Source organism: Psammomys obesus, unplaced genomic scaffold, assembly GCF_907164565.1.
Source record: "Psammomys obesus unplaced genomic scaffold, mPsaObe1.curated_primary_1811, whole genome shotgun sequence".
NCBI lineage: Eukaryota > Metazoa > Chordata > Mammalia > Rodentia > Muridae > Psammomys > Psammomys obesus.
In genome coordinates this window covers 11,478,014-11,503,819 of record NW_026585686.1, presented here as the reverse complement: position 1 = coordinate 11,503,819, position 25,806 = coordinate 11,478,014, and the positions used below count along the sequence as shown (strand labels likewise).

The following is a 25,806-nucleotide window of genomic DNA, read 5'->3' as shown; positions in this document are numbered from 1 at the left end:
TGGAAAGCAATCTGGCGCTTTCTCAGACAACTAGGAATAGTGCTGCCTCAAGACCCAGCCATACAACTCCTAGGCATATATCCAAAGAGGCTCAAGTACACAATAATGACATTTGCTCAACCATGTTTGTAGCAGCTTTATTTGTAATAGCCAGAAGCTGGAAACAGCCCAGATGCCCCTCAACTGAAGAATGGATGCAGAAACTGTGGTACATCTACACAATGGAGTATTACTCAGCAATGAAAAATAAGGAAATCATGAAATTTGTAGGTAAATGGTGGGACCAAGAAAGTATCATCCTGAGTGAGCTGTCCCAGAAGCAGAAATACACACATGGTATATACTCACTCATATAGACATCACATAGTACACACCTACTAAAAACTGTACATCTAAAGAAACTAAGCAAGAGAGAGGACCCTGACTAAAATGCTCAATCTCCATCCTGAAAGGCAAAGAGGCTGGACATCGGAAGATGAAGAAAACAGGAAATAACCTAGGAATCTGCTACAGAGGGCCTCTGAAATCCTCTGCCCTGCAGACAATCAAAGCAGACACTGATACTGATGGCCAACTGTTGGGCAGAGTGCATGGAATCTTATGTTAGAAGTGGGAAATAGTAAGAGCTGGAGAGGACGGGAACCACACAAGGAGAACAACAGAACCAGAAAACTTGAACACAGGGAACTTCCCAAAGACTCATACTCCAACCGAGGACTATTCATGGAGATAACCTAGAACCCCTGCACAGATGTAGCACATGATAGTTCATGGTCCTAGTGAGTTACATAGTAAAGGGAAGAGGGACTGCCTCTGACATAATCTGATTGGCCTGCTCTTTGATCACCTCCTCCTGAGGGGGGAGCAGCCTTACCAGGCCACAGAAGATGACAATGCAGCCACTCCTGAGGTGATGTGATAGACTAAGATCAGGAGGAAGGAGAAGAGGACCTCCCCTATCAGTGGACTTGGGGCGGGACATGCATGAGGAAGGGGGAGGGAGGGTGGAATCGGGAGGGGAGGAGGGAGGGGCTTATGGGGGAATATAAAATGAATAAATTGTAATTAATAGTAAAATAATTTAAAAAATATATAAACATAAAGAACCGAATTGATAAGAGTAAGTTATCTGCAACTTTATAGGATATATTTGTGTGATTGATGCAATTTAGAAAGCATTGCCAGTGTTGGAGGTCAGCCCTCTCTAAATGTTGGTAATGGAATGAAACCCCTTCTCATCTGTGCACTGGAGTCACATACTTAACCTAATCAATAACCACCTTGTATGACAGGTTATAGAACTCAAGTCCCGGATGTTCTCCTTTGATCTTGCAGAGATTTGGGGACTTTATTTAACAAGGTAATACTGGCTATCAGGAAAATACTACATACACACTCATGGCAAAAGGAAAGAAGAATGAGAGTGGAAAAGAGAGACAGGGTAAGTATTTGGTAAGATTATGTAGCTATCAATTCCCTTTCTTATATATTGTAAGTATTTTGGCATTTCCTTCTCTGAGTTTTGTTTAAAAATTTCAACAATCTTATTATCTGTCATATTTTGGAATCAGTGTCTAAATGATATGTACATTTTTTCTTTATATTCCAATATTTTATCAAGATGTTTATTGGTATTGGAAAGTCTACACTGATATCTATAAATAAGCAAGAATACCTTTCGATATCTATTTTCTTTTTTTTATTATTTTTTTTCTTTTTAGTTACATTTTGTTAACTCTGTGTCCCAGCTGTATCCCCCTCCCTCATTCCCTCCCCAACCCCACACTCCCTCCCTGGTCTCCTCCCTGCCCCTTTCCAAGTTCACTGATAGGGGAGGACCTCCTCCCCTTTCATCTGACCCTGTTTTATCAGGTATCTTCAGGGCTGGCTGCAAAGTCCTCCTCTGTGACCTAACAGACTGCTCCTCCCCGGGGGGGGGGTGTCAAACAGCCTGCCCTTGAGATCCTGTTAGAAATAGTCCGTGTTCCCCTTACTTTGGAAAACTACTTGGTTACTGAGCTACCACGGGCCACATCCGAGCAGAAGTTCTATGTTATATCCATAGATGGTCCTTGGTTATGTGTCAGTCTCAGAAAAGACCCTGTGCCCAGATATGTTTGGTCCTTGTAGAGCTCCTATCCTTTCCATATCATACTAACAGATATCTATTTTCAATAACAGCATGGCATAGTCTTAGCTCTAAGTCTGGATATTTATTTCCTGTATTTTGTTTTCTTGTTCAGGGACACTTATTGCTGTATACAATGACTTATTTGTGTAGGTTCGTTGTTTATTGGTATATATTTATATGTTGATATATTTCAGTAGTTTTACTAGCTTCTAAATATCCAGTATCTGTATAAGCAGATATATTTTTCTACTGACAAAGTGCCCAATTACACATATTGAAATCAAGGAGTACATAACTTTCTCTTCCTGTATATTGACCAGGACACAGCATGTTAACTAGGATGAGTTATTCCTCACACTCTAAAAGACACACAAGGTGATATTAAAAGTTGGGTCATGACTGACTTTGGGCAACAAAGATGGTGGCAGGAACCAGCAATTACTGGGAAAATCTTAGGAAACAAGCTCGACAGCTGGAAAATGAACTTGACCTGAAACTAGTTTCCTTCAGTAAACTGTGTCCGAGTTATAGTCACTGGGACAGAGGACGGGATAGGTATAGTTCTGACACAATAGCCCTGTTAAATGGATCAAAACAAGACAGAATGTTTGAGATAATGACAATTGAAATTGATCAACTTTTGGCAAGGCTTACAGGGGTAAATGATAAAATGGCAGAATACACCAACAGTGCAGGGGTTCACTCACTGAAGGCAGCACTGATGCACACATTGTAGCAACATAGAGGCATTCTACAATATTATAGACATGAATTCCACAAAATCAAAGCAAACTTTATCGCAATACGGGAAAGGGAGAATCTCATGGGATCAGTACGAAAAGACATTGAGTCATATAAAAGGAGGTCTGGACTAAACAACAGGAGAACTGAACTGTTTTTGAAAGAAAGTGACTAGATTTGAACTGATTGTCTGATAGAATAAAATATGAGGTTCTTATATGGTCTCCCTGACTCCCCACAAGGAAATGGAAGCCAGAAGGAAAAACAGAGCATGCCAATGTAGATGTTGCCTTAAACCAAAATCTGAGCTCTCTAGAGGAGGACAATGGCGGCACAACAAGAAGTCTGTGCCCCAGTTACAAAGCACAGCTGTGCAGAAATCATGGTGTTCAAGAAAGATGAAACTTGTGGTTCCCTCACTCACAGTTTGTGGTTCCGTCACAGCCCCAAATGTGGTTGATCAGAGTGAAGATGTCGCCCTAATTCTCAGGAAATGTTTGCCAGGATTGGCTCTCTCTCTGGGCAGTTGCCTTCCCCTGTACCAAGATTTTCTAAGTGAGTACCTGGAAAGCTTGTACATTTGTGTATGCAATACCTCACTCTCACCAATGAACAGATAATCGAGACAGAAACTAAAGAGGGAGGGAAATAATAAAACTAATAGGCGTCAGGAATCAAATGGACCAAACAGATACTTATAAAACATTTCACCCAAACACAAAACAATATACATTCTTCTTAGCACCTCACAGAATCTTCTCCAAAATTGTCCATATACTCAGTCACAATGCAAACCTCAACAGTTACAAGAAGAATGAAATAATCCCTTACATCTTATCAGACCACCATGGATTAAAGATGAAACTCAATATCAACAGAAGCAGCAGAAAGCCTACAAACTCATGGAAACTGAACAACTCCCAACTCAATGCCGACTTGTGTCAAGGATAAAGGAAAGAAACTAAAGATTTTCTAGAACTCAATAAAAATAAAAGCACAACATACCATCACTTTTGCACACAATGAAAGCAGTGTTAACAGGAAAGTTCATAGCACTAAGCACCTTCATAAAGAAATTGGAGAGAACCCAATTTAACAGAACACCTGAGAGCTCTAAGACAAAAAGACACACCAAAGAGGAGTAGAAAGCAGGAAATCATTAAACTCAGGGCTGAAATCAATAAATTAGAAACAAAGAGAACAATAAAAAGAAACCATGAAACTAAAAATTGGTTCTTTGAGAAAATCAACAAGACAGACAAGCATTTAGCCAAACTAAAAGGCTTACCCAAATTAACAGAACCTAAAATAAAAAAGAGGGACATAACAACAGTCAGAAAGGAAATTTAAAAAAAAAATGTAGATCTTACTTCAAAAGACTGTATTCTACAAAATTGGAAAATCCTAAAGAAATAGATGCTTTTCTTGATGGATTTTACTTACTATAGCTAAATAAAGATCAGGGAAATAGAAGCAGTCATCAAAAGTCTCCAAAAAAATAAAATAAAATAAAATAAAAAAATAAAGCCCAGAGCCTAATAGTTTTAACTCATAATTCTACTAAACATTCAAAGAGGGGAGGGGCCAAGATGGCGGCACCGGGAGAACACCCTGTCTGAGAAGCTGAACAACACACTCCGTGCAGCAACCAGGAGACTGAACTCTGGGCCCTAAAATAACAGCGATTGACCGTGTTTCCCAGGTGAGGGGAGGCTCCCATGGCGTGGGAATCGGTGGGGTCCACTCTCGGCTGCCCAGCCAGAACTCGGAAGAGAACCCCGCAACGCGGGTTTTGGGTCTCTGGGCTGGTGCCGCAAGCCTGCTTATCACGATCAATTTCCCAGGCTGATTAGTGGGCACAAGGGGGCCTAAGGCTGCGAGTCCCAGTCGCAAAAAAAAAAAAACCCGCGGGGAAGGAAAGTTGCCAGACTGGTCACGGGTCACCTAGTCTTTCCCTAGAAGGTCTCTCTGACCTCGGCTGGTACCTGCCGCCATCACAACTGAGCTCCCACTGCTGGCGGATAGCAGCTGCGCGCCCAGCTCAAAATCCCTACTCCCTCTTTGGAGGAGGCAGGAGGTGCCCAACAGAATCTGCCACAGACCACATTGTCTGTACCCCAACCCAAGAGCGGGGCTGGGAAAACCCAATCCTTTCGGGCACTCCCCCAAACGCCGCCATCACCCTGCTGCAGCGGAGCAGAAGGATAAAGAGGCTCAAAGCGGCTTCACAGTGCCGGAACTCCAGTGCTGCTGGCCACTCCTAGCAAACAAACTACAGCTCGGGATCTGGGACTGTGGTCATCCTACGCGTCCTGAGATTCTCCTGGGTCCAGCGCAATAAGATATAGCAGCAAGTTCTATCACCGGCGCCGCCCCCTCCCGGCAGAGAAATGCCGCTGGCTCAGGGCTCAGGATCCCACTGAGAAGCCCAACCCCTGCTGGCACTCCATGAGAGCACCTCCATAAGCTTGACCTAGCAGAGGAGAAGGTCAGAGGGGAAGGACAGAGAGGCAGCCTGCCAAGGACACAGCACCCTCTCTCCAGCGGCCCCTAGCAGAGGGGGCCAAGCTCTGGATCTGAGGACACTCAACCCTACCCGGTACTCTCTTGGGATCAGCAAACATAGATTCTACCTCTAGGCTGCTTCTGGCAGAGAGATCTGGGCCCAGGATCTGGGATTGAATACACTCACCCTAACTCTTTCCCGCGCCACCCAGGGACCAGTCAACACAACCCCTCCTGGCAGAGGAAAAGAACAAAGAGGCAGCACACAGGAAAGGTGGACACCGAGTCCTGCGGCCACAGTGTCACAGAGCTGACTGTTACCCTACCCGTGCACTTCTGCAGCAGGACCAAAACTGAGAGTAGTGAACAAGGGGAACCCCTGTGCATTCCAACTGGTCCTGCAAGAGAGTGAGTGAGCCTTCTAGGGAGAGATTGCCCCAGACCCAGGGCCTCTCCACAGAAGCAACCAGATGAGATCCCTGCCACCCACACTCCTAGTGTGGGCATCAGAGGGATTCTTGGGATAGCGACATTGAAGCCTCTGCCTTGAGGGTCCACCAGGGTAATCCAGGCAAACAATCCTTGGAGCTCAGTCAGAACTGCGTAATAGTGGCTTGCAGGCCACTGCAATAGTCAGATAATCCGCGCATGCACACTGCGCCCACTAAAAGCGCACGCGAATAGCGCCAGCTTCACATTCTTTACTTAGGCAAAACTGAAAACACAAAGCAGTGAACCTCTCTCATCTTCCTGAAAAAAAACAGTCCAGAAAATAGAGAGGATCATAGCCCAAACTACAATCTCGAGGAACAACCAGTGAGGATTATAAATAACCAGATGGCTAGAGGCAGACGTAAGAACACTCCCAACAAAAATCAGGACATAATGACCTCACCAGCAACCCCACAAAAAAATGGACAATTCAATTCACTAGATATACAAGAAAACGACCTCAAAACTATGTTTCTCCAGCTATTAGAGGCCCATAGAGATGAAATGAACAAAGCCCTCAGAGAAATAACCAAAGAAATCGAGACTAACCAAGAGGAAACAAATCGTGCACTCACAGAAATGACCACGAAATTTGAAGCAAACAAAAGAAGAAATGCAGAAAGCTCTCAAAGAAATGTCCACACAAATGAAGGCAAATAAAGAAGAAATAAACAAAGCTCTCATAGAAATACAGGCAATTATACCCAAAGAAGTAGAGGCACAATTAGTGATACATAGAGAGGAAACAGACAAAAAAATAGAAGCTATCATTGAAAAACAGGAGTCCGCATTCAAACAGATGAAGGAAATGGTGCAAGACATGAAAACAGAATTAGAATCAATGAAGAAAACACAAATAGAGAAAAACCAGGAGCTGGAGAACATAGAGAAAAGATCAGGCACCACAAAGGTAAGCATCACCAACAGAATACAAGAGATGGAAGAAAGAATCTCAGGAGCTGAAGATACACTTGCAGAAATTGACACGTCTCTCAAAGAAAAAATAAAATCAGAAAAGTTCCAAACACAAAACATCCAAGAAATCAAGGACACCATGAAAAGACAAAACCTAAGAATAATAGGAGTAGAATAAAAAGAAGACATCAGGCTCCAAGGTCTGGAAAATATTTTCAAGAAAATTACAGAAGAAAACTTTCCCAACTTAAAGAAGGAGATGGCCATAAACATACAAGAGGCCTACAGAACACCAAGTAGACTAGACCAGAAAAGAAATTCTTCACGTCACATCATAGTCAAAACACTGAACCTACAAAACAAAGAAAAAATTCTAAAAGCAGCAAGGGAAAAAGGCCAAGTAACATATGAAGGTAGACCTATCAGAATCACACCAGATTTCTCAACAGAAACTATGAAAGCCAGAAGGGCCTGGACAGAAATCATACAGTCCTTAAGGGACCACAGATTCCAACCCAGACTACTATACCCAGCAAAACTTTCAATCAACATAGACGGAGAATTCAAGATATTCCAAGACAAAACCAAATTTAAACAATATCTACACAGTAACCCAGCTTTACAGAAGTTACTAGAAGGGAAACTCCAAACCAAAGAAAACAACTACATCGAAGGAAACAGAGGAAATAGATAACTACACAACAAAAAAACCAAAAGAATACAAGCAATGAAACTCAGTGACACCACCAACACCACATCTAAAATAAGTAACAATTGTTGGTCACTAGTTTCTATCAACATCAACGGACTCAAATCCCCAATTAAAAGACACAGACTAACAGAATGGTTGAGGAAACAGGATCCAACATTCTGTTGCATCCAAGAAACACACCTATGCAACAAAGATAAACACTACCTCAGAGTAAAGGGCTGGAAAAATGTCTTTCAAGCAAATGGTTCCAGAAAACAAGCGGGAGTAGCCATCCTAATATCTAATAAAATAGACTTTCAACCCAAGTTAATCAAAAAAGATAAGGACGGCCACTATATTCTCATCAAAGGAAAAATGATGTCCACCAAGAGGACATCACAATTTTGAATATCTATGCCCCAAATACAAGAGCACCTACATTCGTAAATGAAACAATATTAAAGCTTAAATCACACATTGATCCTAAAACCCTAATAGTGGGAGACTTCAACACTCCACTCTCACCAAGGGACAGATCAACTAGACAGAAAACAAATAAGGAAATAAAAACACTTACAGAGACCCTAAATCAAATGGACCTAATAGACGTCTACAGATCTTTTCATCCAAACTCAAAAGAGTATACCTTCTTTTCAGCACTGCATGGAACCTTCTCCAAAATAGACCATATAATTGGTCATAAAGAAAGCCTCAAGAGATACAAAAAGATTGAAATAATCCCTTGTATTCTATCTGACCACCATGGACTTAAGCTGGACCTCAACAACAACAGAAATAACAAACAGCCTACACGCACATGGAAACTGAACAACCTGTTACTCAACGACAGCTGGGTTAAGGAAGAAATAAAGAAAGAAATTAAAGACTTCCTAGAATTCAATGAAAATGAAGGCACAACATACCCAAATTTATGGGACACATTGAAAGCAGTGTTCAGGGGAAAATTTATAGCACTAAGTGCCTGCAAGAAGAAATTTGTAACATCACATACGAACAACTTAATGGCCCAACTGAAAACCCTAGGAAAAAAAGAAGCAGATACACCCAAGAGGAGCAGAAGGCTGGAAATAATCAAACTCAGGGCTGAAATCAATCAATTAGAAACAAATAAAACTATTCAAAGAATCAATGAAACAAAAAGCTGGTTCTTTGAGAAAATCAACAAGATAGACAAACCCTTAGCCAAACTAACTAAAAAGCAGAGAGAATCTATCCAAATCAACAAAATCAGAGATGAAAAGGGTGACATAACTACAGACACAGAGGAAATTCAAACAATCATTAGGTCATACTACAAAAGCCTATATGCCACAAAATTTGAAAATCTTAGTGAAACGGACAGTTTTCTTGATAGATTCCATCTTCCAACATTAAGTCCAGATCAGGTAGAAAGACTGAACAGCCCTATATCCCCCAAGGAAATTGAAGCAGTCATTCACAGTCTACCCTCCAAAAAAAAGCCCTGGGCCAGATGGTTTCAGCGCGGAATTCTACCAGACCTTCAAAGAAGTGCTCACACCAATTCTCCTCAAACTATTCCACAAAATAGAAACAGAAGGTACATTACCAAACTCATTCTATGAAGCAACAGTCACCCTGATACCTAAACCACACAAAGACCCAACAAAAAAAGAAAACTTCAGACCTATCTCTCTTATGAACATTGACGCAAAAATACTCAATAAAATACTTGCAAACCGAATCCAAGAATACATCAAAGATATCATCCACCACGACCAAGTAGGCTTCATCCCAGGCATGCAAGGGTGGTTCAACATACGGAAATCCATCAATGTAATCCACCACATAAACAAACTGAAGGAGAAAAACCACATGATCATCTCCTTAGATGCTGAAAAAGCATTTGACAAAGTCCAACACCCATTCATGTTTAAAGTCTTGGAGAGATCAGGAATACAAGGCACATACCTAAACATAGTAAAGGCAATATATAGCAAGCCTATAGCCAACATCAAATTCAATGGAGAGAAGCTTAAATCAATCCCACTGAAATCAGGGACAAGACAAGGCTGCCCACTCTCTCCCTACCTCTTCAACATAGTACTTGAAGTCCTAGCCAGAGCAATAAGACAACTAAAGGAGATCAAGGGGATACAGATCCGAAAGGAAGAGGTCAAAGTGTCACTATTTGCAGATGATATGATAGTATATATGAGCGACCCCAGAAATTCAACCAGAGAACTCCTCCAGTTGATAAACACCTTCAGCAAAGTGGCAGGATACAAAATCAACTCAAAAAAATCAGAAGCCCTCCTGTATACCAAAGACAAAATGGCCGAGAAAGAAATTAGGGAAACAACACCCTTCACAATAGCCACTAACCACATAAAGTACCTTGGGGTGACACTAACCAAGCAAGTGAAAGACCTGTTTGAGAAAAACTTCAAGTCTCTGAAGAAAGAAATTGAAGAAGATCTCAGAAGATGGAAAGTTCTCCCGTGCTCATGGATTGGTAGGATTAACATTGTGAAAATGGCCATCCTGCCAAAAGCAATCTACAGATTCAATGAAATTCCCATCAAAATACCAACTCAATTCTTTACAGACCTTGAAAAAAAAGATTTTCAGCTTCATATGGAGAAACAAAAAACCCAGAATCTCCAAAACAATCCTGTACAACAACAGATCATCTGGAGGTATCTCCATCCCCGATCTCAAGTTGTACTACAGAGCAATAGTAATAAAAACTGCATGGTATTGGCATAAAAACAGAAAGGAGGATCAATGGAACCGCATAGAAGACCCAGAAATAAACCCACACACCTATGAATACTCAATTTTTGACAAAGAAGCCAAAACCATTCAATGGAAAAAAGACAGCATCTTCAACAAATGGTGCTGGTCCAACTGGATGTCCACATGCAGAAAAATGAAAATAGATCTATACTTATCACCCTGCACAAAACTAAAGTCCAAGTGGATCAAAGACCTCAACATAAAACCAGATACTCTAAATCTGTTAGAAGAAAAAGTGGGAACAGCCTATAACTCATTGGCACAGGAGACAACTTCCTGAACAGAACACCAACAGCACAGGCTCTAAGAGCAACAATCAATAAATGGGACCTCATGAAACTGAAAAGCTTCTGTAAAGCAAAGGACACTGTCATCAAAACAAAACGCCTGCCTACAGATTGGGAAAGAATCTTCACTAACCCTTTATCTGACAGAGGACTAATATCGAGTATATACAAAGAACTAAAGAAGGTGAAAAGCAGCAAACCAAGTAATCCAATTAAAAAATGGGGAGCAGAGCTAAACAGAGAATTCTCTGTAGAGGAATATCGAATGGCAGAGAAACACTTAAAGAAATGCTCAACCTCATTAGCCATCAGGGAAATGCAAATCAAAAAGACCCTGAGATATCACCTCACACCCTTCAGAATGGCCAAGATGAAAAACTCAAGGGACAACACATGCTGGAGAGGTTGTGGAGAAAGGGGAACCCTCCTCCACTGCTGGTGGGAATGTAAACTGATACAACCACTCTGGAAATCTATCTGGCGCTTTCTAAGACAATTAGGAATAGTGCTTCCTCAAGACCCAGCTATACCACTGCTAGGTATATACCCAAACTTTGCTCAAGTACACAAAAGGGATATTTGCTCAACCATGTTTATAGCTGCTTTATTTGTAATAGCCCGAACCTGGAAACAACCCAGATGTCCATCAACAGAGGAATGGGTACAGAAATTGTGGTATGTTTACACAATGGAATACTACTCAGCAATCAAAAAGGAGGAAATCATGAAATTTGCAGGCAAATGGTGGGACCTAGAAAAGATCATCCTGAGTGAAATATCCCAGAAGGAGAAAGACAAATATGGTATATACTCACTTATATAGACCTATAAGATATGATAAACCTAATGAAATCTATACACCTAAAAAGGATAATCAAGAGAGCGGACATGGGGTATGATTATCAATCCTCGTTTTGAAAGACAGATGGGATGCACATTAAACATTGACAGGAGTCTACTGAGCGCATTTGAAAAACTCTAACTAGCAGTGTTTTCAAAGCAAAGACTCATGACCAAACCTTTGGCAGAGTACAGGGAATCATAAGAAAGAAGGGAAGTTAGTATGATGAGGAAAGGATAGGAGTTCCACAAGGACCAAACATATCTGGGCACAGGGTCTTTTCTGAGACTGACATGCAACCAAGGACCATGTATGAATGTAACCTAGAACCTCTGCTCAGATGTAGCCTGTGGTAGCTCAGTAACCAATTGGTTTCCCATAGTGAGGGGAACAAGGACTATTTCTGACAGGAACTCAATGACTGGCTCCTTGGCCTCCCCACCCCCCAAGGGAGGAGCAGTCCTGTTAGGCCACAGAGGAGAGCTTTGCAGCCAGTCCTGAAGATACCTGATAAAACAGGAGCTGATGAATGGGGAGGAGGTTCCCCCTATCAGTGGACTTGGCAAGGGGCACGGTGGAGATGAGGGAGGGAGGGAGAGACTGGGAGGGAATGAGGGATCGGGACACGGCTGGGATACAGAGTTAATAAAATGTAACTGATAAGAAAAAAATAAAATTAAATAATAATAAAAAAAACATTCAAAGAAAAGTTAATACCAATACTCTTTTTTATACTCCACAATATAGAAATGAAGGAACATTAAGTAGCAAACTCATTTTATGAAGCCATAGTCACCCTGATACCAAAACTACAAAGATTCATCAAAAAAAAGAGAATTTCAGACTAGTTCCACTCATGAACGTTGATGCAAAAAAATTCAATAAAAATGCTGAAAAACCAATTACAGGAATACCTCAAATATACCACCCACCATAAACAAGTATGCTTCATCCCAGGGATTCAATGATGGTTCACCATTTTATGATACATCAATGCAAACCACCGCATAAAGAAGCTGAAAAAAAAAAAAACATAGTATCTTCTAATTAGATTAGCTTTTAACAATATCCAACACCAATTCATGATGAAAGTCTTAGAGAGATCAGGGATATATGGCTTATACCTAAACATAATAAAGGTCATATACATCAAGCTGAGAGATAACATAAAATCAAATGGAAAGAAATTCAAAACAATTCCACTAAAATCAGGGTAAAGACAAGGTCCCCTATCTTCTCCATATCTCTTCAGTATAGTACTAGCTATAGCAATAAGACAACTAAAGGTAATCAAAGGGATACAAATCAGAAAGGTAGAAGTCAAAGTATTGCTATTTGCAGATAGTATCATAGTATAAATAAGTAACCCCCAAAATTGTACCAGAGAACACCTACAGCTGATAAACACATTCCACAAAGTGGCTGGATACAAGATTAATTAAAAAATATATATATCTATAGCCCATCTGTCTACAAAAGACAAACAGTCTGAGAAAGAAATTTGTGGAATTACACTCGTCGTAATAGCCACAAATAATATAACATATATGAGTGTACCTCTATCCAAGCAAGTGAAAGACCTGTATGACAAGAACTTCAAGCTCTAAAGAAAGAAATTGAAGACGATATCAGAAGATGGAAGGATCTCCCATGCTAGTCCATCTGTAGAATTAACATAGTAAAAATGGCCCTCTTTCCAAAGGCAATCAAGAGATTCAATGCAATTCCCATCAAATATTTACAGACCTTGCAAGAACAATCTAAACATCATATGGAAAAACAAATAAACAAGCAAACCAAAAACAATAGTTAAAAAATCTTATATAATAGAAGAATGGAGATATCTCATCCCTGATTTCAAGTTTTTCTAAGGAGCAATAATAATAAAAACTGCATGCTACAGTTACAGAAATACACTGGTTGATCAATGGAATTGAATTGAATACCCAGAAATAAACCCATACGCCTATGGACACTTGATTTTTGACAAAGGAGCTAAATCCATACAATGGAAAAAAGAGAACAACTACAAGAAATGGTGCTGGTCTAACTGTATGTTTATATACATACAAATATATCCATACAAAATAAAAATATATCCATAATTATTTCCCTGCATAAATCTCAAGACCAGGTAGATCAAAACCTTAACATAACACCAGATACACTAAATCTATTAAAAATGAAAACAGGAGAAGACTGGCTGCAAAGTCCTCCTCTGTGGCCTAACAGACTGCTCCTCCCCTGGGGGGAGGTGTCAAACAGCCTGCCCTTGAGATCCTGTTAGAAATAGTCCGTGTCCCCCTTACTTTGGAAAACTACTTGGTTACTGAGCTACCACAGGCCACATCCGAGCAGAAGTTCTAGGTTATATCCATAGATGGTCCTTGGTTGAGTTTCAGTCAAAACAGGGACAGATGAAAGGGGAGGAGGTCCTCCCCTATCAGGGGACTTGGAAAGGGGCAGGGAGGAGACCAGGGAGGGAGTGTGGGGTTGGGGAGGGAATGAGGGAGCGGGATACAGCTGGGACACGGAGTTAAGAAAATGTAACTAAAAAGAAAAAATAAAAAAAAAAAAAAAAAAAAAAAAAAAAAAAAAAAAAAAAAAAAAAAAGAAAACAGGAGAAGAGCCTTGACCTCATTGGCACAGTAGACAACTTTCTGAACAGAACACCAACAATGCAGGCTCTAAGATCAACAACTAATAAACGGTGCTTCTTGAAACTGAAAAGCTTCTGTAAGGCCAAGGACACTGTCAATAAAAGAAAACAACACTCTACAGAATGGGAAAATATCTACACCCATCCTTCATCCTGAAAAAGGGCTAATATCCAAAATATATAAGAACTCAATAAATTAACCACAAACAAACAAAATAACCCAGTTTTTAAAATGGGCACAGAGCTGAAGAAATATCTCTCGACAAATGACTATTGAATGGCTGAGAAATACTTACAGAAATGCTCAATGTCCTTAGCCATCAGGGAAATGCAAATCAAAATGACCTTGGGATTCTATCTTACACCCATCAGAATGGCTAAGATCAAAACCTGAAATAATAGTACATGCTGGCGAGCATATGGGAAAAGGGTAATGGTCATCCATTGATGGTGCAAGTGCAAACTTGTACAACCACTTTAGAAATCAATCTGGAGCTTTCTCAGAAAATTTGTAATAGCTCTAACTCAACTCTCAGCTTTACCACTCCTGGGTAAATACCCAAAAGACATCCCAGTGTACAACAAGGACACTTGCTCAACCATGTTCATAGCAGTTTTATTCAGAATAGCCAGAATCTGGAAACAGCCTACATGTCCCTCTGCCAAAGAATGGGTAAAAATACCTTCTTATATTCACACAATGGAATACTACTCAGCTATTAAAAACAAGTCATGAAATTTGCAGGTAAATGGATGGAACTATAAAAGATTTTCCTGAGTGAAGTGACCCAGACCCAGAAAGATACACATGGTATGTATTCACTTATAAGTGGATTTTAACCATATAGTACAGGATAAAGGTACTGCAATGCCCAGACCCCAAAAAAGAAAATAAAAAGAGGGATCCAAGAAAGGATGCTTAAATCTCACTCAGATGGAGAAATAGAATAGACAGAGGTAATGGCAGAAGAGAAGGAACTAAGTAGGAGAGAAAACACAGAGGCATATGAGAATGGAGATCAGACCTGGAGTGTGTGATTGCAGGAGGACAAAAGTCCTGTAGAGAAAGGAGAAAATTTTGGGCTAGGGCATCTCTCTGACAAGTTAGAGACCTAAGTCAGTGTAGGCTCCTAGGGTCATATGAGAGGGACTCTAACAGCTACTACTAGTACAAGGGCCATAAAGCCTGAAGAGGACATCCTCTAACTAGACTAGACTCTTAGTAGATGGAAGGAAACACCACCTCCCTCACAAATCTCAGACTCAAAATTCACCCAGCATATAAGATGTTCAGGAATGAAGACAGAGCTGATATAGCAGAGACTGAAGAAAGTTCCAACTATTGCCTGGCCCAAACCAAGACCCAGGATGCAAAGTCAATTAATTAATTGAGAATTTAATCTCTAAAGAATTCAGGAGCATTCCAGTCACCTAAATCTCCTGATTTACCAAGCTTGATATGGACTCTTTTCTTTTTTTTTTTAATTTTATTTTTTTTTCTTATCAGTTACATTTTATTAACTCTGTATCCCAGCCATGTCCAGATCCCTCATTCCCTCCCAGTCCCTCCCTCCCTCATCTCCACCGTGCCCCTTGCCAAGTCCACTAATAGGGGGGACCTCCTCCCCATTCATCTGATCCTGTTTTATCAGGTATCTTCAGGACTGGCTGCAAAGCCCTCCTCTGTGCCCTAACAGGACTGCTCCTCCCTTGGGGGATGGGGAGGCCAAAGAGCCAGTCATTGAGTTCCTGTTAGAAACAGTCCTTGTTCCCCTCACTATGGGAAACCAATTGGTTACTGAGCTACCACAGGCTACATCTGAGCAGAGGTTCTAGGTTACATTCATACATGGTCCTTGGTTGCATGTCAGTCTCAGAAAAGACCCTGTGCCCAGATGGGAAAGAATCTTCACTCACCCTTTATCTGACAGAGGACTAATATCGAGTATATACAAAGAACTAAAGAAGCTGAAAAGCAGCAAACCAAGTAATCCACTTAAAAAATGGGGAACAAAGCTAAACAGAGAATTCTCGACAGAGGAATATCGAATGGCAGAGAAACACTTAATGAAATGCTCATCCTCATTAGCCATCAGGGAAATGCAAATCAAAACGACCCTGAGATATCACCTTACACCCATCAGAATGGCCAAGATGAAAAACTCAATGGACTCTTTTCTTATTTGTCTGAGAGAACTGTTCATTGCCTGATTGGGCATGATGCTCCTCTTTTCTTATCAGAATTAAGATGGAGTAGAATCAGTAACCCCCACACTTCTTCTTACCTATTTGTTTTGTGTTGATGGATCCCAGTTTAATTTGAAGATATGAATATAAGACAAAACATTTTGTCCATGGATACAATGGATAAAGTCTTTGTTGTGTTGTTATTACTTGTTTTTTTTTTCTCAACAACAGTAGAAAAATTATTGAAATTATTGACATTCATTGATTCATTGATGAGAGTTTCTCAACTTGTGCTAATTTGGACCTCAATATGCTTGCAATAATTATCTTGAGTAGGTGACAATATTACATATCCAATCATGTTATTATCAGTGTTTTCTACTGCCTACATCCTTAGAAGGTGTGATCACCTAAAATAAAGTCTATATTAAATCACAGAGAAAGATGGATGTTCTGGATGGATGGATGGCTTAGGAAATGACTATAATAAGTATGAATGACTAGTAGCAAGGCATTTTGGGCATGACAGATCTAGAAGAACCTCTTTGAATAGCCCATAATGCAAGGACACACTTTTTCTAGAGGGAAGAAAGTAATGGGTCATTTGAAAGCTTTCACATGCATAAATTCCTTATATCATGTGGACAATAAGCCTTGCTCAGTCAAATCAGTTGCTATCATTATGTAGTTTCTTCTGAACCTCTAGCAGAAGTTCAGGCTGTGCAGACAATCAACAACTTGCATTTTCCCATAAATTTCTACTGTTCACTGCCTGCCTCTGGTGGATGCCAAATCTGCCAAAAGCAATGCCTGCCTTGCCGTTTATGGAGTAATTAAATTATCAAAGTAGTCCTGGTTATCATCAAATATTTAGATTGCAATATGGATGAATTTCATTTTGAGGCCTTTCTACAAAATGTCCCAGTTAACATCCTTATCCTACTACCTGTTACCTGTATAATTACCTGTATGATAATTTTATCTAAACCATGTTGAAAGAATTTGTGTTTCATCTTTGTTATAAGAATGAAATGACTTTCTCTGTAATGGTTGAATATAGTAGGCAGTGTGTAAGCAGTGGTTAAGTAGATGATATAAACTACATATGTAGAGAAAATAAATGTCTGCAGGATTATAAGCGGTTTGTAAATGATTTATTTGAATGTATTAGTAGTACAAAATAATGGGTTTCTGTCAGGTCTTAGAACTAAATACAGTAGAAAAACACACTTTTAAAAACCCTCAGCCATCTGCTCTATTAGTTGAAGGTCAGAAAAACATACATCACTAATTGAGAAAAATAGCACAAGTACTAATTGTTCCTTAATAACCAGCCAAATAAATGTGCTCTATAGTAAACCAACCCATATTCTTTTCCTAAAAATCATGTTTGTTGTTGTTAGATATTTAACAACAATAAACAATATTCATCTTTTTTTTCTTTTACCTTCCTCCATATTAAACTCGCTCACTTATAAGCATTAGGTATAGACTCATTTTAGCTAGTTTTCAGCACAACTAGTTTTTAGGATAATTACTTAGATCACAGTGACAAAGGAAACCTACAGCATATGGGACCAATAGCCAGTGCCAGAAGAGTGATGCCGTTTCTATACTCTTGACGGTATTATGAAGGGCAATTGTAATATGAAAGTCAGAAGGAGGTACCTTCCTCCCACAACTTGAACTGTAATGATTAATCTTCAACTCAATATTTTGAAATTTTTAGAGTAAAACAAATACCTAGATTCATAGGGAAACATTTTAAAGTTAGATGAGGAAATACTAAAGAACCAATATTGTTAAGTTAGGAAAAGTACTGGGGTAACAGTGGTGATATAGTACAGAAGGTTGCTGGGTGTAATTACTCTTCCTTGCCATTGGTACCTTGCTCCAGAAAACTGGATCTCCAATATTCTCAGTAACTTCACATCTGAGGCTGAACATTCAAGAATTCAAATAAATTAGTATCTTTCATTAACCATATTGAATATCCATCTTAAATATATGCATACATACATAAGACTGTGTGTGCTGTATAAAGTTGTTACACCAATACATTACTTTATAACTGAGTTATGACAGAATCATGAGCATATAGATGCATATCTGTGCTTTGAATATTCTTAGGAAAATGAAACATGGTAGGCATATGAATTGCTGAGTACTAAATTTAATTTTTACTTTTTGTATTCTCTATTGGTTGTGCTTGGTCGTTGTTCTTCTTTAGATATGCAGTTCCTGGTGTTAAAAAGAGAAAAAAATAGTTACATAACCCTGGAGTTGAGGAGTGAGCAGAGGAGATAACCTCCCAAAATCTATGCTCAGATCAGTTGAACAATGTGAGACTTAACATATTTAGCCAAATATCATCTTTATATATTCCTACTACTACAGAGACATACATATTAAAACTTGGAAAAATGATACAGTGTTCCTTTGAAAGCATTAAGGTTACATAAAGTTTTACTTAAAATTTTAGAACATAATTAAATTTTCATGAATCTTATCTCAATATTTTCTCCATCTGCTATGCATTTCAGATTATGAAATCTATACATACAAACATATTCAATAATCATTTACTAAAAGGACACACATATATGCACCACAGGTTAATTGCTATCATAAATATTTAGAATTCATAAAATCCTGAGAAAGTACTGTTGGGTTCTTTTTCAACATATATTGGGCTTTTTTGGCATGGAAGTATTCACATTAAAATGTTTTCTTTATTATATTTGCTTAATAGAGAATTGGGGTAAATAATTAAAGTTTTTTAAATACTATACATTTTTTTCAAACATTTTTTGCCTATTTTTCCTTCACAGTAGTGCATGGAAGATATAGTTTTAGATGAATAAATATATACATAATGTACTCAGCTATGCATTCAATTATGAGTTAAATAAAATAGAATAGTGTTTAAAAGATGACATTTTCTAAATTGTATTTCTTTTGAATTGATACACATATGGTTGATGGCTCAAAATTTTGACTGAAAACATAAGAATGAAATGTTTAAAATCAACTAGTGGAATATTATTGGTATATACACAAAGAAACAAAATTCTGGTCTAGTCCTCTATACCAGCATTATGAGATTGTCTTCAGTTCATTTCATGTCATCCTTTGTAAGTGAAAAATTCATTCTAAAGATGAGAACTGTTAATTAAAGATGCTGCCTCAAATGTATGTGTGTATGTGATTGTATCCCAGGGAGTACACCAGGACCTCAGACATGTTTCCACACATTTTATCAAATAAGTTCTCTCTCCCTCTCTCCCTCTGTGTTTTTCTCCCTCTCCCTTCCTCCCTTCTCTCTCTCTCTCTCTCTCTCTCTCTCTCTCTCTCTCTCTGTGTGTGTGTGTGTGTGTGTGTGTGTGCATGTGTGTCTGTCTCCCTTCAAACAAACACAAGAGCCCAACTTCAGGCTCTTTTCTCAAGCACCATTAACTTCATATTATGTGACGAAGTCTCTTGTTGTGCCTGGAGCTTCTGAATACATGCCACTACTTTGACTTTTAAGTAGATGTTGGGTATTTGAACGCAGGCCTCAGGACCTTGAGGCAAGCACTTTACCAAGGGACCCATCTCCAAAGCCCCTTCAACGAGGGCAAAAAAGAAAGCAAAAGCAGAATGTGTATATATATCACAAAAACAAACAGATCCAGGAGCAAATAAAAAAGACATTTAAAATCACTGTGGTTGGTAAAATCGGATGTGCTGTATTTAAAAGAAACAGTTTCTTTAATAATCCACCATGTTCGCAAACTCTTCAAGACTTTTGCTTTCAGGTCATTGCCATATTGGCACTTCACATTTCAGGTAGAGGACTACTGATCTTTGCTTACATTTTTTTCATTTTTATTATTATTATTATTATTAATTACACTTTATTCATTTTGAATCCCCCCATAAGCCCCTCCCTCCTCCCCTCCCGATCCCACCCTACCTCCCCTTTCTTCATGCTTGCCACTCCCCAAGTCCACTGATAGAGGAGGTCCTCCTCTCCTTCCTTCTGATCTTAGTCTATCAGTTCTCATCAGAAGTGGCTGCATTGTCATCTTCTGTGGCCTGGTAAGGCTGCTCCCTCAGGGGAAGGTGATCAAAGAGCAGGCCAATCAGATTATGTCAGAGGCAGTCCCTCTTCCCATCACTATGTAAGCCACTTGGACACTAAACTGCCATGGGCTACATCTGAGCAGGGGTTCTAGGTTATCTCCATGAATAGTCCTCGGTTGGAGTATGAGTCTCTGGGAAGTTCCCTGTGTTCAAATTTTCTTGTTCTGTTGCTCTCCTTGTAGAGTTCCCGTCCCCTCCAGCTCTTACTATTTCCCACTTCTTACATAAAATTCCATTCATTCTGCCCACCAGTTGGCCATTAGGCTCAGCATCTGTTTTGATAGTCTGCAGGGCAGAGGCTTTCAGAGGTCCTCTGTGGCAGGTTCCTAGGTTGTTTCCTGTTTTCTTCTGGCTTTCAGAGGCCCTCTGTAGCAGGTTCCTAGGTTGTTTCCTGTTTTCTTCTTCTTCTGATGTCCATCCTCTTTGCCTTTCAGGATGGGGATTGAGCATTTTAGTAAGGGTCCTCTCTTTTGCTTAGTTTCTTTAGATGTACAGATTTTAGTGGGTTTATCCTATGTTGTATGTTTATATGAGTGAGTATATACCATGTGTGTCTTTTTGCTTCTGGGACAACTCACACAGGATGATCCTTTCCAGGTGCCACCATTTACCTGCAAATTTCATGGTTTCCTTGTTTTTCATTGTCTCTTCAGATCGTATAAATCTTTCGCCTTTTACTTACAATTTTGAGACTATTCAACAGCAACAAAAACAAAGTGGCGATATTTGAGACTGAACAAACAAGAGACGTTCCTGTGGCATCAAAGGAGTAGGCACACTTTTCTATGAAGTGTGTGTATGTAGAACAGGGTAACTATAGCGAGTGCAGTTAAAGTGGTTGGACATCACTAAGCTGTCAACCTTGGTTAGGGAGCTCTACTTGTCGGGCTGAATACAGACTACACCTGTTTTCAATAGCAGTTGTGTTTAAGCACAGCCATGCATATTCATTGCCTGAGCGCCGGGTCACTCTAAAACAGTTGCTCGCTCTAAGGGCAGCCTTATGGTTCGCAAAGACCAACTACTAACATGAAGAATTTGTCAATCTGCTCTAGAGTAATGAGAATTCAGGTCAGAGTTTCTCTGATTAAGGCAAAAATCTTAATATCTATTAGAAACTTGTTTCTAGCATTTATAAATAGTTGTTACACCTTGAAATTTTCTCAGCTAAAGGAAAAAAAAAAGGTGCCAGTGTATCACTTTTCTTTTTCTTACCATAAATGCTAAGTGCACATATATTCATTTCCTCAAATTAGGCCATTCAGTTGTTGCTAAATAGGTCAGTGACCTTGGGCAGCTTCCTTGGACATGTGAGTTTCAGTGTATTTATATGAGAAATGTGAAGCATATAATGGCTCCCATGATTTAGGAAGAACATATTTTCATGTTCTTCATGTTTTGTAAACACACCCTCTGCTCTTCTTCACATACATTCTTAACATGATACATGTCATGTAGGTTGACTACAATGTTACAAAGTCTTTGAAAATGAAGGTTTTGGTGTATATTTATAAACTCTGTAGTCATACTGCAGTTTTAACCCTGTGCTATGCTACACATGAGTTATCACTGAACTACATCCGTAGCACCTAAAGTTCTATTAGTAACAGATAGAGGAAATGGTACTTTATTGTTTTGCTAATAGGAATTTTATTTTAGGATTTTCTTGCTTGGTTGAACTGATTTTTACAGTCATCTATCAGACAAGGTATACATTTCACCTGTGCAACATGGTGACTCAAGAGGATTCCTGTGTAGTGAGGACCACTGTTAATGTGATTTCTATCCAGTGTTGTTTGCATCATAAAACATATGTAACTGATCACTTTTTTTTTTTGCAGAATATGTATGAAAATGAAGAGAAGCATACTAACTGAATAAGACAGTACCATAAAGACATTGCCTTACCATGAAATCTTTCTTATTTGTGAAATCTCAAAAATATTAATTAAACAACAGTTTGGAATAGCATTTACCAAAGCATTGATTATAAAATGTTCAGGGAGTTTAATAAAGAGTATTACGTAAATATGTGATAAAAAATTAAAGAAATTACCAAAAAATTATATTTAGAAAAAATGAGTGAAAATTTAATCTATTTGACTATTATAAATTGCTAGAATTGAGAGTTATTTGGGTAATTTTATGTAACAATCATTCTTGATCTTAATAGAATTGAGAGTTATTTGGGTAATTTTATGTAACAATCATTCTTGATCTTAAATTTGATATGCTTACAAACAAATCTCAGATACATATATTTGTTCAAAATAGAGTATTTCACAGAAAAATCCAATAGTTTGAAATACGCAGACATGTTTTGGAAGCTAACAGCTGGAATATTTACTATGAGACCTGATAGGCAAGGTTCAGATAGAAGGGGAGGAGGTCCTCCCCTCTCAGTGGCCTAGAGGAGGGGCATAGGGAAAGAATAGGGAGGGAGGGTCTGATTGGGAATAGATGAAGGAGGGGGGCACAGCTGGGACACAAGTTGAATAAATTGTAACAAATAATAAATGAATAAATAAAACAAGAAAACATAAAAGATAATTTCATAGTTTATGATGTTTTAATGTATAAGTTTAAAGAAGGGAGTAGTGTATCACCATAAACTGGTAATGTGGGTTTTACATCATAGCTTGGAGATCTGCTTTAAGTCAACGACCTTTCTCTTTTCTGGTGCTGGATAACTGAACCCATGTCCCCATGCTGGTAAATACTCTTCCATAAAAACACTGCCCCTGACCATTAGAACTGATAGACTAAGATCAGAAAGAAGAGAAGAACCTCCCCTATCAGTGGACTTGGGGAGTGGCATGCATGCAGAAAAGGGAGGGAGGGTGGGATCGGGAGGGGAGGAGGGAGGGGCTTATGGGGGGATACAAAAGGAATAAACTGTAATTAATAAAAAAAAAAGTTATCCCATTTAAGTATATATTTTAACTCAACATTGAATATGATGGCCTTTCTCATTCATCTTACCAGAAAACATTGTCTAGCATTGCTATGAAATCACAGTGGAAGAGATGGATTTTAAGTGATAAAGCTCTTATTTGACTTATCTTGAATAACTTAGGCACAGAGGTCATCTATGTAGACCTGGAGGTAAAAATGCACTTTTTGACCTCTCAAGATCTTACTATTTCCCACTTCTTGAGAGCAACAGAACCAAAAAATTGGAACACAGGGGTCTTCCCAGAGACTCATACTCCAACCAAGTACCATGCATGGAGATAACCTATACCCCCTGCACAGATGTAGCCCATGGCAGTTTAGTGTCCAAGTGGGTTACATAGTAATGGGAACAGGGACTGCCTCTGACATAATCTGATTGGCCTGCTCTTTGATCACCTCCCCCTGAGGGAGCAGCCTTACCAGGCCACAGAAGATGACAATGCAGCCACCCCTGATGAGATCTGATAGACTAAGATCAGAAGGAAAGAGAGGAGGACCTCCACTATCAGTGAACTTGAGGAGGAGCATGCATGAAGAAGAGGGAGGGATGATTGGGAGGGGAAGGGGGAACAGCTTATGGGGGATACAAAGTGAATAAAATGTAATTAATAAAAGTTAAAAAAATGCACCTTTTGCTTTAGACAGCTTAGCGTTCAAGTCAAATGAAAGACTCAAGTTTTAAGCTGCATTTGAATGCTTTTCAAACCCAAGTCCTGTTTATACTCAGAACCATGTCTTGTCTGGAATCAGGTTGATGTTGAGGAGCTGCACCTGCTATGTGGTAGCTCATGTTAACATGTATGAGCCACAGCAAGGGTTAAATCTGCAGGGTGCCTATTGAGTCTACTAGCTAAAAATACATCCCTGGTATGGGTGAAGTTCTTAGCAGAAGGAAATGAAATCAATCATATGACAGAACATCTAAAGGTTAAAAAAAAAAAAAAGACATAAAAGCTCTTTCCTGGTCTGGGAATGAACAGTAAATAGAAGGTAGGTCAGTTCAGATGTCCATGCCAGGTGCATTTCCAGGTTCATCTCCTTAAGGCAGGAAAAGATAGAAGAAGTGAAAGCAAGAGCTCTACTGTGAGATCTTTAAATATAGCACCCTCACAGGATTAAAACTGGCAGGAAATACATTTCTTTGTGTCTTGAGAAACCTGAATATGCAGTGTTAAAAAGTTCAGGAACATAGAAATTAGCTTTCTATTTTGGGTATTTATGATTGGAAAATAATCTTGGTGTTACAGATATTTATTTAATTTTTCAATTAAAGTATAAATGACCCCACTGGGGGATTCCATTCTTGGGTTAAAGCACCAGAGAGAGAGGGCTGACAATCATAACTGTACTCATCTTTTCCAATTGTCCAATAAATTTTCATAATTTTATACACAAGTAAGAAATCAGACTAGGGAAACATTTGATAAGCTGTAAAATGATGAACTCACAGAAAATATACATTTTCTTTTAAGTCTTCTGTCATAAACATTTTTTTCCTAATAATTTCAATTGTGGTTTTAAGAATAATGTCTTTTGGAGCAATTTCTTTTCTAGGAGCAAAATTATTTCACGTTCTTAAAACTCAGTGTATATGAGAGGGGTTTACAGATTCTTTGGATCATGTCAAGGAGCTCAGAATTATAGTGTGAAACTAAGCTTTAGTACTTATTTTGAAGCAAGGAACCAATGTCATTACTTTGTGAAACACAAATAAACAAGAGATGAATGAAAAATAGGCTTGAAAGGTGTGCATGCTCACGCTGGGCAGTCTAAATGGACCTTCGAGGGCTGGAGGAATTAGAATATCCATTTGATTGACTAAAAGCTGCCGAAACTGTTTTACACTCAAAGGAGAAACTGAGAGAGAGGGATTATGATAAAGCTCTTATCTATGGCAAAACTGCTGGAGTGTCAGTGCTCTGACATGTGACACTCACAGAGAGAATATCATGCTGTGGAATGGAACCTTTCCTCAGTGTTCAAGAAAAGGCACTAGGATACAAATGTTCAGGAAACTGGGCCATTCTTTTATTTATTTTTTTTTTCAAAAACAGTATTACTAAATTATTGATGGAAAATAACTTTTAGCACCCTTTTCAATAGAAAGAATAAAATATAAACTGGTCTTGAGCATTTTTTCTAAATAGCTGAAAATTAAGCCCAATTCTTGGGGTCTGTGTCTGTTTAATAAATGAAATAATCAAATCATTTTGACTGCTTATACTGAAAACTATGTCATTTTCAGTTCAGTTTAGACACATGTACTGCCCACAAAATATTAGGTGTTTTTTCTATGATACTTTGCAAGGATATACAATGCATCTTTCATTGCAAGTACCATCTGCAAGATTTCAAGCATGCAAAATATTTCAGTGCTTTAAGGAATTTTACATAATCAATATTATCATTTCTGAGATTAGTTCAAATGATTGATTATAAAATATCTTTCTCCTCTAACTTCTATTAATTCTTAAAAACAGTTTCTCCATTTTGTAACTT

General features: G+C 38.9%; 1 protein-coding gene and 1 pseudogene across 5 annotated transcripts in view; one reads left to right on the top strand and one right to left on the bottom strand.

Moving 5' to 3' along the window:
• Ptprd (protein tyrosine phosphatase receptor type D) overlaps positions 1-25,806 on the bottom strand; it is a gene marked incomplete in the record, with an annotated part of 2,622,804 nt that overhangs the window by 1,733,445 nt on the left and 863,553 nt on the right.
• Positions 2,550-3,047, top strand: LOC129692797 (Golgi SNAP receptor complex member 1-like; annotated as a pseudogene).